Source organism: Rhinopithecus roxellana, chromosome 3 (assembly GCF_007565055.1).
Source record: "Rhinopithecus roxellana isolate Shanxi Qingling chromosome 3, ASM756505v1, whole genome shotgun sequence".
In the NCBI taxonomy this organism is placed as follows: domain Eukaryota; kingdom Metazoa; phylum Chordata; class Mammalia; order Primates; family Cercopithecidae; genus Rhinopithecus; species Rhinopithecus roxellana.
This window is the reverse complement of record NC_044551.1, coordinates 118,062,867-118,073,314: the sequence shown is the minus strand read 5'-3', so window position 1 is coordinate 118,073,314 and position 10,448 is coordinate 118,062,867.

Below are 10,448 nucleotides of genomic sequence, written 5' to 3'. Positions count from 1 at the left end.
GTTACTGTTTGAAGATATACAGAGTGATCAATCTACTGGCACAGGATCTCACCAAATACTGCAGAAGACCAAATGACCAACTTAAGAGCAAAAAAGTCTTTGCTTACTTGTCGCATACACGACCAGATACTATATAATGTAATAAGAAGATGCAGTGAAAATGTTCCAACAAATTGCTAAAGACCAAACATGGCTGGCATCAGAACGTGTAGCTCCTGGGAGCTGCAGTTTGTCCTCCCTGAATCCCAGCAGGTGTTCAAGGTGAAGATTAAGGGAAATCCTGAGAAAGCTTCCCTAGCAATGTCACCTGGGGGAGAGGAACAATTGCCACTGTTAGAAATTCCAAACAGACCCATCTCCCCAATCTTCCTTAAAGAACAAAGCCATAATCTGCAGGAGAAACAGAAAGAACAATTGTCACCTTAAGGCACTAGAAACCCCTTGCAATTAGTAAAAGGGAATTTAAAAAATAAAATACAAAGCTCTACCTGGAAGGTGGGGCAGGAATACTTGCTAGTCCCAGTACCACAGCTAGAAAAGGGATGAGAAATGATTGCAAAGGCCACACTCCACAAGCTCATAGAGACTGCCAAGACTGAGGCTTAACCAGTACATTAGAGAGCACCCTTCCTTCCCAGCTTTCCACCACCTACGTACGTAATAGACATTGCGTTCCCACCACCTAGGTAACAAACACTGAGTGAAAATCACAGTGGAACACAAGTCAGAGAGTGGCAAGAGACAGATTCTCATCAGGGAGCAGACATAGAGAAGCACTCTCTGATAAATTAGCCCACACCTAAACATGTGGTATCACTAAAGGCATACAAAGCCTTTTTGCAGGAGCATGACCATAGCAACACCAAACTTCAACCGAAACCCAACTTTTGACTAGATCACTAGAAACTTTCACACTAAAGCTGTAGAGGAAGGAAAAGTATGCCCATCTCCAAGCATAAAATACACTTGCCTCAAAATCTGCTCTGCCATAGAACATGTCTGGCTTCTGACCAAAATTACAAAGCATTTGACAAGTTGAGAATAAACACAGCCTGAAGATACAAAGTAATTATCAGAACCAGACTCAGATGTGACCCAGATGCTATAACCAACAGGGAATTTAGAATAACTATAATTAATATGTTGAAGGTTCTAATAGAAAAGTTATACAATATGTAAGAATACATGGGTAATTTTAGCAGAGAGATGGAAACTATGGGGAAAGAATCAAATCAAATGTAAATACCAGAAATAAAAAACACGGTGACAGAGATGAAGTGTTCTATGCACTTCAATTTTCAGATCTCTAAAAATGAAATTGTTATTTAGCACTTTACACTTCTACCAATATGAAAGTTCAGACTGATTTGACCTACCAAGTGTTTTTAACTTACTTGTATCTCTTTTGGATTGCTTGAGTAATAAAATTAATAAAAACAACAAAATCCAACATAAAGTTATTTTACTGACTCACTTGTGTTTAAGACATGTGTATGTGTTTGTGTGTATAATACAAAAATGTACCTTTTAACTACTTCATTAAATTTAATCAAAATAGCTGAATCAATTTCTTCACATAGCCCCTAATTTTGAGCAGACATGTTGGGGTGCAAAGACGGGAAAGGTCTTTGTGTCTGAAACTAAGACTGTTACTTATTCCAGAAATTTCTGCATATCACATAAGTATGCAACCTTTCAGGCAGCAATAATTTTCTATTACAGCTGAAGGTAAACTTCCTGGAGAATTCTGTTAAATTAAGTTGTTCTGTGAGAACACAATATTCTATGTGATATAAAACAGCTCCCAGAAATTTACTAAATTGCTTTGTCATTAAGCTGTATTTTTGAAAGTACACATGATCAGTTTAAGCATTTCTTCTCAGCAGAGTACATGTAAGACGAGATCAACAAAAATTTGTATGACAATTCAATTAAAGTTCTGTGGAATAGTGCTATTAAAATACAATAATCATACAAGTTTTACCCATAGGTACTGCTGTTAATAATACTCTTAGTAATTTGTTAAGTGCTGACAGTGAGCAGGCACAGCCCCTGCCCTGGGATGCTATAATATAGAACTTAGACAGCCAAGGAAAGTTGAATAAACTATACCAGTTAATGCAGTTAATGTTAGGCTTTGGGGCTTATGTCCGTCTATAAATTTGTCTTCCTTTTCTCTTCATTTCCTCCTCTTTATTCTTGTAAAACATCTTATACAAAGTAAATACACTACTGTACATTTTTTCAGATTTCTCATAGCTAGTTTACATTAAATAATTCATGAGCTAATTTATAACATATAAAGTTCTTTACAATTGTTTAAGGCAGTATCGCTCAAAGTCCGTGACAGCTTTTTGCAGAAAGAATTTGACATTAAATTCATAAACATTGGTAAAAAACGAAATATACGAATTACTAAAATTATCCTGTCTCATTGTCAGAAATGGTGGCCTATTTTATAACAGTTGGAAAACAAAAATGAAGAAAAGAAGGAAAGAAGACCTGTTAACAACTATTTGTTCACAGTTGTTATCTTTGTTTCACCTAACAAGTTTTCTGTATTGTATTTGAAGTGAATTTTGTTCTAAAGTGAGTTTTCCTTAAGACATTATTTTTAAAGTCTTTGTTTGAAGTAATCTCAAACATATACATGTATATTTATAATTTTAAACAAATCTTTAATTTAAGCAAATAAATGTAGAGTAGAATTAGACACTGAACATTTGGAAATCATGAGTTTGATATTCATTACTGTTTAGATAAACAGAAATACATTCTTACTTTCATAGAAGAGAACTATACCATCACAAAGCCATTAAAACAAAAATCAAGATCTAGCACATATAAGTATGCTTCTAGGATGAAAATCCAGCTTATAATCTATCTTCAATTTTTATGAGTTTATTTATCCTGAGATAACATTTGAAAGGCTTTCCAGAAATAGGAAAGCATACGTTTCTGGTTCTAATTTAAATAGTCATATGCGACCTTAATGTAGTAAGAGGTATTCCAGCCAGAGTAGTTTCTTCTATGGATCAAGTATATTTTTGTTAAATTGTAAAAATTTAAAACAAATGTCTCCCATGCTGAAAAAAAGAACCTCAAGGGCATCATCAGTCATAGGTTTAAAACACATGCCCAAATAATTAACAGCTAAATCATAGCAGAAAAAAATAAGAGCTTTTCCTGAACAATTTGCCGCATTATTTAAAGCCTTCTCTTAGAAGGAAATTGTTCTAGAATGACTGAGTTTCTCTTTGCACTTTCACTCAATAAACATTAATGATCGATTATGTAAAAGTAAAGAAAAACAGAGACGCATTGAACACTTTTGTGATTTTATCCTTTAAAAATTCTTTAGAATTTTTTAAGTTATAGAGAATTAAATGACATGATAGAAAATATTATTTAAAAAGTTTTCCTCTCTCTCAAGCTCTCTTTGGTGCCTAACATACATTCCCATCTTATGAGGTGTTTCATGTTGTCTATTCTCAAATTCCTTTTTACATACTCATATAAGCATATACACACACACATCTCAAAGAAAATACTATGTGTATTGCATTATGACTTCATTAAAATATTGTGATATAATGTATACTTATTTCCATATCAGTAGAAAATGTCCATTTTTAAAAAGTAATTGAGAATTTTTCATAATAAGGTGAGCCATAAATTTTTCATTCACCTACTGACAAATATTGTTCTTTTCCTCCAATTTCACGCCACTATGAACAATGAGCAATAAACATCCCTGTACAATATCCCCATGTGCCCTGACTTATGTATCTCCAAGATGGGTTTCTTCAGGTAATACTTCTGAATCAGCAGCATGTGTCATTTAATTTTTTTAAAGATGCCCAGTTCCATTTCCCAAGGGGGTTCAGCACGCACTTGCAGAAGCAAGGTATGACTACTCCCACCTCTCACATCCTCATTTCCACTGAGGCCTGTATTCATTTTATTTCAATGGGTGAAAAAAAAATCAAATCAAGATTTTTTGGCTATAATCCATATTATTCTCTATGGTGAAGTTGAGAAAATTTTCATGTGATTATTTCATGTATGCATTTCCTGTTTCCTCAATGGCTTATTCTATCCTTTACCCACTTTCCTTTTTGACTACTGTGCTTTCCAAATGAATTTATAAGAGCTCTTTTAACATTTAAGATATTAATAATTTGTTTTATGTGTTTTTCTTATTTTTCAAGTGTTATATTTTAAAATACACACATTTTTAAAATGAAGTATATTTTTAATGACTTTTAGTTTTTCTATATTACTTCAGAAGGCTTTCCCAACCAAAGATTATTCGAATATTCCCTGATAACATTTGTGTCACTTGTATATTAGGGAATCCACCATAATAGAGACTGTGAAAATTTTAGTGAGGAAAGCTGACATTTGAGAGTTTATGAATAGCTTCCATACATTGCCACCCATGATATTTGCTCGTACTCTCATTGATCAAAGACAAGTAAGTGGAGAAAGGCTGGCAGATGTCTTCAAAGAGTACTGTCTTCTGTAACCTAAGAATGAGCACCTCTTTAACAGAAGGAAGTTAGAATGAATGGAAGTTAGAGATTAATTAGTCCACTTACTGAGGTGACTTTGGAGGAGTATGTATATGGGGCACAAATGTCTTCTACTCTAGGGCCACTTCAAAAAGTGCAGGCACATAATGCTTATGTGGATTTCTTTCTCAGCATCCTTTGATTGGGTTCCTTCCTAACTTCTTACAACCTTGGCAAGCCATTAACCACTGTTCATTAATCAGTATAGAAACTTACTTCATGCCATCCCTCTTTCCAGCGAGGTGGACAAAAAAGGTGTAGATTTGATATTCTGTGGGGGTTCTTCAGGACTATCCTGGACAGGGCTGTAGCACTGCAACAATGCACTCATGGCTTGTTGATGGTAGCAAATTTCAGAGAAATCCATAAACAGAATTGTTTCCATTCCTGCACATTTTCAGAGTTTAAGAGAAAAAAATTCCCAAATCTGTAACTGCCTATTAATTGTTAGAGGCTATATTTGTTTGCCCAAGTAAAAAATCACATCTAGAATAGCAATTAACTTTGATTACATTTACAACATTCCATTATTATTCTCCAGGGCCATCTATCATCTGCACAGGTGAGTTAAGTAGGAATGTGGAAAAAAAATGGCACCTCTCTTGCATCTTCCAAGCCTCTTACAGAGGCACTAATCACTGTGGTTTCCTCAGTAATTCAGGGTTGCTTTGATTTATTATTTTGGTTTGGAGAGGGAGTTCTAGTGGTTTACACTTGGTGTCTGATCACAATAGTTCTTACCTTATGTGTCAGGAAAACTCCTGATCTTCAATTCCATAGTATTTCTATTCCTAGTACGCATTCAGCAACTGGAGAAAAAGCATAGCATTGTGATAGAGATTGCAACATTTTTATCAAAATACATTTCCCGTTTTTCCTTGAGAACATGTTAGTTTATATTTCCTACCCTCCCTTGTAATCAGATTTTGCCAAAAGAATGTGAGTTGCCATTATGTGTGCCACTTTAAGGTATTTTGGAAACAGGTCTACCTCCTTTGGTGCCTTCCCCTTCCACAGGCTGGGTGCAGACAAGATTATAGGAGATGAATAAACCCTAAGAAGGAAGGAGCTTGGTTCCTAAAGCATAAGGAACATTGCCTGGTTTGTCATAAAAGTGTGAAATAAATTTCTATGATGTATGAGCCACTTTATATTGTTTGTTATCATTGCCTAATGAATGCAGAAAATATATTTTTGTTGTGTTTCAGCTATATTGAGGATTATATTTGTTACTATCATGAATACAGTATAGATTCAGGATTTCATTAGGCCTATCATATCAGACTCAGATCAAAATACATTTTTGACTTTCAGAAGTCTCTACTCAAACATGTAAATTGCCATGGATATTGAGTCTTCAGGTATCAGTGTGCTCCGAGCTAGTAAGTAACAATAAGGCCTAAAAGATCTAAGCAGTAGTCTACTCCTCAAAGCAAAGTGATCTTAGTAGTTCCAGGTTCTCTTCTGTCAGGCAAGGAGGAAGCTTCACTTACATACAATATTATCATCAAGTCTTCTCAGGGCTGTCCAGGTTTTCCTTCATCCAGGGACTATCTGGACTATCTGTGGACTATCTGACTGAGCCAGGTCTGAGAATTCAGTAAAAAACTGATTATCTTATCTTATAATGGGTGGTCAGACCTAGAGGATATTCTTGTTTTCTTGTTCTGTTTTGTTTTTATGTTTTTTTTAAACTCAGAAACAACAGGTGGCTCTGGTAAGCTGCCTGTTCATGTTGCCTATAACAAGCCTATGATATATTAGCAACCACCCAAATCTCTGTGGGTCAGGCCATTTGGATTCTCTTGCCAGTAGCAAATCTACTTTGCCTCTGAGATTAAGTGCCGCTATGTCACCCAGAATTTCAATTGCCACACTGGAGTCAGGGAGACCCAGTATCATCCCATATCGGCATTGGCAGCCTCAAAGAAGAGCCACTGGCCGGGCGCGGTGGCTCAAGCCTGTAATCCCAGCACTTTGGGAGGCTGAGGCGGGCGGATCACGAGGTCAGGAGATCGAGACCATCCTGGCTAACACGGTGAAACCGCGTCTCTACTAAAAAAATACAAAAAACTAGCCGGGCGAGGTGGCGGGCGCCTGTAGTCCCAGCTACTCGGGAGGCTGAGGCAGGAGAATGGCGTAAACCCGGGAGGCGGAGTTTGCAGTGAGCTGAGATCTGGCCACTGCACTCCAGCCTGGCAGCCTGGGTGACAGAGCGAGACTCCTTCTCAAAAAAAAAAAAAAAAAAAAAAAAAAAAAAAAAAAAAAAGAAGAGCCACTATTGTATTTTTAAATATGCTGATAAGCCTCTCATCAACTCCTCTCATTTCTCAAGGCCTTGGAGAAAGGAGTAGTTTCTAGGCCTTCTTGAGAGGCATAAATTTCATATGATCAATGCTCTCTAGCATTGTAATCTCCTGGCCTTTGAATTTTTTCTTCACCAATACACCAAGGAAGTTCTGAAATGAATGGTAGTTAGAGATTATTTAGTCTGCTCATAGAATGCCCCTGAGTTTCAGCATGTGCTTTCAGCTGATAACTTTGAAATTTGGGCCTCTCATTGGCCTTTTGTAAGGTCATTAGAAGTAGATATCCGACCCCAAAATTCTTATATTCTATACGGCAAATATATGGTTGCAGATAATTCTGCTTTCAGTGCATTATTTAATTCCAGGAGATCACAGACAATAATTTAAAGAAAATCTTTGTCATGATGTGTCATGGGACTGACAGAGTCTCACTAATAAATACAAACAATGTTCATGGCCTCCAACTCTAACTACGTACAACTCCCTGGATTTTTCTGTGGTCCCTTTGACTGCAACCTGCTCCCTGATACTAATTTGTGTAAGTCATGGTTCTTACTTGCAGCAACAGAACTAGATTCCAGCTCACCTTGGCAAAAAGCAGTTTAATGGAATAATGTCATTGTGTAGATTAAAGAATTGATGAAAGGCTAAAAAAAGCAAGCTGTGAAACAAGGAGAAACCACAGGAAGCTGTCATTATAGCCAAGCCCCTGCCGCTGGAATAGCTGGTGAAGATGCTGGTGCATTGTTTCAGGATACTAAACAAACTGCTGGCACCATCACCACCTCAATCCCTGGACAATTCTGTTGAAAGGAAATCAAAAGTGCTCTTACCTTTGTGTTACTTGTTTCAGATTTGCCACCTATGGACATTCTATTAGCCGAGGTCATAAACCTGTACCCCGGTGGATAACGAGAATGAAAACCTGGACTATTATATATTATACTTCCACTTCCACTTTAGTGGAAATCAATCCCCATTTACCACCTCAAACCAGCACAATTCTTACCTGTGGGGTTCCTATAATACACAACATGGGAATGGGATTCTCATAATTCTCAACTGTGGGATTCACATAATGAGAAAGGAGGTCAAATAGTGGGCAGCCAAAACCTTAACAAATCAAATGTCACAATAACCTATCGATTTTAAATTCTATTTTCATTTCATGCTAACGGTTACCTTCCCATCTCTAGCCAACAAATAAAGGGAGTACTGTTCAAACTTTTTTTCTCTGTCAATGGAGCCCTTTTTGTCTAAGAAAAATTCTGATAACCATTTTTACTTACCCTTTCGTCTCTCTCTGCCTTTGTCTCTCTGTCTCTTACACACACACATACACATTTTTAATACCCAAAATAATCATAGAACTGTAAACATAAAAGGACTATGTCAGTCTCAAGTGAGTCAACTACTTATATACAGGAATTTCATTGCTACTGAAAGTTTACTCATAATTTACACAGAACTATTGAGACTCCAATTCCAAGATTAAGAAATACTGATCCAGGGCCAAGAGCTCCCTGCTTGGACTTTTCCATTGCATTCCTTTGAGCAGCATCCCACTGAGTACCAATGATCATCACTGTAATGATCATTACCTGAAGACTTAAAATCACTGTGTCTGACACAAATCTTAAGCTTTTTGTATTATACAGTGTAGTACCCTTTCTCCCGGTTAGCGAGATGCTTAATTCCAACACTGTTTGCAATGTCAAGTCTTAGAGGGAATACCCTCATTTGCTAAATAATAAATGTTTATTGGATAATTAAATGACTGAAACCAAAGACAGTGCCATCCATATCCACGTCACTGTTCGTAAGAGGTAGATCTAAGCGGTATGTGGAAAGGCCTAAAGTATTGCCTTATGTTTCCATAAAGCTGGAGAACTTTATTATAACATAGTTTACTGCTTTGAGAATAACATATTTTATTGTTTTGAAGGCTGGGGATTCTCATTTTTAGATTTTAATCTTGGACTCTTTTACTATTGAGAGAATCTTAAATACCTGTTTAGGCAGAACAAATTCCTATAATGAGTTTTATATGTAACCCAAACAAACCTGAGACAGCCATGTGCTACACTCAGAAATAAAACACAAGTCCCACATGCCTCCCCCTGTCCCAATAAGAATAGAAATAAATTTCATATGCCTTAAATGCATATATACATAACACATAACAAAACTTTGTAATAATCTCTTTTATTTACCAATTTTTCCAAAGCCCTTTTATCACTGCATAGAGGTTGCCCCTGCAACATTTTATATTACTTTCTCGAAAATTTCAGGAAAACTCAAAACTTAGTTTTCACAGACTATTTTCTTTCTTGTTCTTTTTCCTTCCTTGCCAGATTTTTTATTTTCATTAAAAAAAATTGCTCTTCACACTAAAAGGATTTGAAAGACCAGCTTTCATTCTATTCACCAATTACTTGGCCCTGGTCCTGAGCAGGGGGGATTTAACATGTCCATTAGAAGGCAAAGGAGAGGGAAGCCTATATATATTTCTATCTTTTAATTTTGTCTGTCATATATTATTATGCTGACACTTATCAATACATTTTTCTTTCATAACAGTCTGGAAGGCACAAAACTAACAGTGATTATACCTAGGGAGTAGAATTTTGGGATGGTGAGGGGGTGGGACAAAGTCATATATTGAACTGACAATTATTAGGTTGGTGCGAATGTAATTGCGGTTTTTGCCATTTGGTGCCATTTGCACCAACCTAATACAAATAAATGCTAAATCAGTGAAGACTGAATAGAAACACCAGGTGCTATGATGACGTAGAGCAGCAAACGAGACCTAACTTGGTACTTCGATGCTTGTAAAGAAGAAAGGTACGTGAAGAATAAGTAGGAGTTGTCATTATTAATGTACAGGATGAGAGGGAACATGTTTCCATTACGGGAAATGGCATACATGGAGACACGAAAAACTATAGTATGCTATAAGAATTGAGAAAAATCCAAAAGGGAAGAGTAGAATGTGATGGGACTGAAAATACGAAAGGACTGGGATCACACAGGGTCTTTAGATTTTGTTAAGGAGTTTGAATTTTGTCCTGAGAGTATCTAGAGAAGAATTTTAATCAGAGGATATTATTTTCATTTTAAATGATCACTATGGCCATAGGGTAAAGATTGGAACGTGGTAGAGCAATGTGCAAGCAGGAGAAAGGCTAACAGAGTGTTGCAGTGGTACCACGGGAAGATGACTGCATCAGCTTAGTGCTACAAGCACTAGAGCCAGGAGATGAATTTAGGAGCTAAAGAAAAAAAGAGAGAACACAACACATGGACACAGAGAGGGGAACAATTCACATTGGGCCAGCTGTGGGGTCGGGGACGAGGAGAGAGCATTAGGACAAATAGCTAATGCATGCGAGGCTTAAACCCTAGATGATGGGTTGACAGGTGCAGCAAACCACAATAACACATGTATACCTATGTAACAAACCTAGACATTCTGCACATGTATCCCAGAACTTAAAAAAAAAAAAAAAAAAAAAAAAAAAGCCACGACTTGATGACTGGTTGGATGTGAGTGATAAAAAGA